The sequence below is a fragment of the Tuber melanosporum genome (genome assembly GCF_000151645.1).
Source record: "Tuber melanosporum whole genome shotgun sequence assembly, scaffold_275, strain Mel28".
Classification (NCBI taxonomy): Eukaryota; Fungi; Ascomycota; class Pezizomycetes; order Pezizales; family Tuberaceae; genus Tuber; species Tuber melanosporum.
In genome coordinates, this window is record NW_003298947.1 from 62,076 (window position 1) to 66,762 (window position 4,687).

The window sequence follows — 4,687 nt, forward strand, 5'->3', positions numbered from 1 at the left end:
GGGCAAAACCTGGAATACTAAGGTATACGGGTAACAGGCGGGACCTGGGCCTAAGCTCTAAAGCTGAAGGAGTGTCCAATAAAGACAAGTTCCTTGTACAAAAAACTAAAAATTACTACTACCAGGTGTAACCAGTATGGGTACTGGGTTAATAGTTTTGTTTTATGTTTTGTTTTAAGTATCACTTTGATACTTGATTTGTTTTAAGTATTGCTTTGATACTGGATTTGTTTTAATATCGTTTGATACTTGGTTTTGATTTATATTTTGTTTTAAGTATTGTTTTAATATTTAAGTAGTTTTACCAAGGCATATTGCTTGATACCTTTAATTAGTTCATTCATGCTAGTTATGATCAGATATATGTATTTAAAGATCACTTGATTCTACGATAGAAAAGGTAGATATTGACAGATAGTATTTTAATATACTTAGTTGAATGGTTACTATTTTGATTTCCCAGTACACCTTTGAAGACTCCTTTAGTTTGCAGCTCTCGCCTCCTCTCTCATAGAGCAGGCTATCTGTTAACTATTATATCTTATCTTGAAATATAATTATCACCTTACGAATATGTTACACTATTCTCTTTGGCCGTACCGGCCTCCTCATATAGTGCTCTCCTCACTAACCCTAACCTTGATGACTTATAACTATGAGTCATGTGAAATCTTTATAACAAGTCATATAACTCATAATCTTGTCATGTATAAAATGTAATAAATTATACCATAAACAAGTCATGTAACTTGAGTGAGTTATATGCATGAGACTCATATCTCATAATCAAGTCATGTGTAAAATATAACAAATTATAATATAAGTAAGTCATATGACTCATTTGAGTCATATATACTAGACCCATTACTCATAATCTAGTCATGTGTGAAATATTACAAATTATAACATAAATAAGTCATATGCATAAGACCCATGTGTAACGATCCCTCTTTAGATAGTTAGTGCTTGGCGACGGGGAACTATACTTCTCTTCCAGTCTTTCTTCTTCTCTTTGTCTTACGATAGCTCTAGGCCTCTGCCTACGTTACCGATAGTAAAAGACCCTGGTCTTCTACCGGGACCGCCTATTGTAAGCTTTCTCTAACTCTTCTTCGTAAAGCGCCTTCCTTGGCATAACGATAACGTTGCAATAATGATAAAGATTGTAAAGGTATTTTATACTTGTTAAAGTAATAAGTAGGAAAAGTACTTAGAACAAAGCGCGAAGAACCTATCTTCCTCGGCCGCATCGGCCTCCTTATATAGTATTCTTCCCGCCTTTAGTCATGTGACCTAAAGTGGTCACATGTGCGAAACTTATAAACCAATCATAACGTAATAAACAAGTCATATGACTCGACTGAGTCATATGCACGAAACCCATGACATCATAATGAGGTCATGTGCGAAACATAAATCATATGTGCAAGGCTTGCCCGTAAGGCACACTCGTAAGGCATACTCGTCAGGCGCATGTCCCATGACTTATACTTGAGCCATGTGCGAAAGCATCACAAATCTCACACATAACGAATCATATAACCTGAATGAGTTATATACGCAAAACAATAACATACCTGTGACTCATAACCATGTATCACGTGCAAAATCCTTTCCTCGCTAAGCCACGTTCATGACATTAGCTCCCCTCCTCCTAAGCCTGAGTCCCATCAGGCTTTTTCTTCCAGTTTCAATAGTTCCCGTCCTGCCGAGCGCATTGTTCTTCTCCGCATGTGGAACTTTTCGTCTGCCGTCCTCCATCTGACCCTTACCGATTCCAGAGTCAGATTCGCCATCTCGACTGTGTGCCACTAATTGTCGTTCAGCTGTCTAAGCTCGGCGATTTTCTTGTCGTTGGCCGAAATTGTAGCCTCGGCTTGGTCCAGTTGTTCTCGGAGTCCCCGGATCTGCCTGTGTAGGCTCCTGACATCCGGTTCCATGTCTGCCGAGGAATTCTGGGCCCCTCCCTCCTTGGACCATGTCCTCGCGGCCCATGCCTTTCTTGAATCTTCTCCTTCCAACTCTTTTCGGCTTCCATCCTTCTGCGGGTAGAATCCCGCAGATATTTTTTGTGCCCTGTGTATCCTGCACCCATTTCTGAAGCATTGTTGCCAATGCTTCAGGATGTAGTCTGGGGGTGGGCCACGCTTCCGACGTTCCCTCGGGAACCATCCCGAGCCTTCTTTGTCGCCAAAGTGTGTTTGGCAACCGTCATCGTAGCATACCGTCCATGACATGGCATTATGCTCTGCTTGTTTTTCCCTTTCCTTGAGTTCTTCGTTGGTTGGCCCCATGAATGAGTATTCGGGGCTGGTGGGTGTAGTTTGGCGGGGGCTATCGCCCCCGCCCTTCGTGTGCTGGCAATGGCGCGGGAGTCTTTCCCTCGCTTTTGTCTTGGTTGATCCTGATCGTCACCTGGGCCGGGCTTGCCTGGGTATCGCTGGTAGAAGGTTGAGATGGCATCTTGTGCGTTTTCGAAGTTGTGTGCCAAGTACCAAGTTTTATTGCGTTCAGGAGAATATCCTGTCCACTTGTCTCGGTATTGGAGGTGACCGTGGAAGAAGCGGGAATCGACTATTTGGTCGAGCTCGTATTCTGGTTCTCCGTTGAGTTCGATTGGAGGGGGAGGAATAAGTATTTGTGAGGGAAATTTATTGTCGTTGTGTAATTTGAGGAGTGAGATGTAGAATGTATTGTGTATTTGCATTGAGGGGGGAAGGTCGAGTTTATAAGCTCGGCTGCCCACTTTTTCCAATATCCTGATGGGTCCAATTTTCTTATAGTCCAGTTTCTTTGATGGTCATGTTGTATGGATATTGCATGGTATTAGCCATACCATGTTTCCTGGTTGTATGTTTGGATCCGGTCTTCGGTGCTTATCGTATTGTTCTTTTTGCCGTTGTTGGGCTTGACTCATTTCGTATTATAAGGTTTCGTGTAGTTTTCCCATATCCGCTTTCTCCGGTATCACATCATTAATCGCATGATATGTAGTCTGACTTTGTGGATGTTGTCCGTAATTTGCAAAGAAGTGTGTCGTGCCAATTGTTTTTTGCTTTCCATTGTTGTATGCGAATTCGGCCATCGATAATAGCTTGTACCAATCATCTTGCTGATAGTTGACATAGGCCCTTAAGTATTGTTCGAGTATCGCATTTACCCATTCCGTTTGTCCATCTGTTTGTGGGTGGAACGCTGTGCTTATTCTGTTTTGTATTCCCATTTCTCCGGTTACTTTCTTCCATCGTCCCGACGTGAATAATGTTCCTCGATCGGTAATGATATTCTTTGGGAGGCCGTGAAGTCGAAAGACCTCTCGGAAGAATGTTTGTATAAAATCCCTCATGTTGATGTCTTTTCTAACCGGATTGAAATGACTCATTTTGGTCAGAAGATCCACCACGACCAAGATGGTACCGTAATTTTCCCATGTTGGTAGGTCCGTGATGAAATCTATAGAAATTGTTTCCCATAGTTGTTCCGGGACTTCATTTGATTTTAGTAATCCATTTGATGCGTGTTTAGCCGTTTTCGTTCTTTGGCATATGTCGCAGTTTTTGACATATTGTTTGACATCTTTGCGCAGTCCTGGCCAATAGAATGATCTCGTGATGAATTCCGTGGTTTTAGCCATTCCTCCGTGTCCTGCCGTTCGGATATCATGGTGTTGTCGTATGATGTCTGTCCTTATCTCCTCTTCTTCTGGGATCTATTGTTTTCCATCGTACCACATATTTCCGTCCTTCCATTGGCATAATCCCAGTGCAATTCCTTTCATCTCCTTTTTTCCTTCTTCCAAGGCTTCCCTTATTGCCTGGATTGTTTTGTCTTTCTCGTTTGCGTCCTCAATTCCTCTTTCCTCCTTTGATGTGAATCGGATAACCTCCATTGCCTCGAAGTACGTTTTTGGTAATAGGGTCCGTGTTTTTTGTTTGATCCTTTCGTCTTCTTTCGTTTGTGGTTTGATCGCTGTGCAGATCCTTGCTCCGATGAGCATCTGGCTTTACGCTCTCTTTTCCTGGTCGGTATTCGATTTTGAAGTTGTATTTGCTAAGGTGCTCCATCCATCTTATCTGGCTGTCGTTCAATTCTTTCGTGGTCATGAACGGGACTAGGTTCTTGTGGTCGGTTAGAACTCGGACTGGATGGTCGTTGTTTGAAACGTATCTCCTCCATTCTTTTAATGCTTGAACTATCGCTAATAGTTCTTTGTTTGCAACATCGTAGTTGCACTCTGCAGGGGTCATTGTCTTGGATCGGTAAGACACTGGCCTCCATTTTCCATCATCGCACTGTTGCGATAGTATGCCTGAGCATACATATTTTGAGGCATCCGTTTCGATCATTATCTTTCGGTTTGGGTCGAAAGGAACCAGTCTGGGTGCTGATGTTAGATGCCTTCGTATTGCATCATATGCTTTTTGTTCATTTTCTCCCCATTCCCATTTCTTGTCTTTCTTCGTAAGGTTATAGAGTGGTTTTGCAAGCCTGCTAAATGCCTCCATGAAGCTTCGATAAAAGTTGCAGAATCCCATAAAGCACTGAACATCTGTTTTGTTGTTTGGTTTGGCCCAGTCCCAAATGGCTGCTGTTTTAACTGGGTCGACCTTGACCCCACTTCGCTTGATGATAAATCCAAGGAATTCTGTTTCTTCCTTATGGAATTCGCATTTTGTTGGTTTGATCT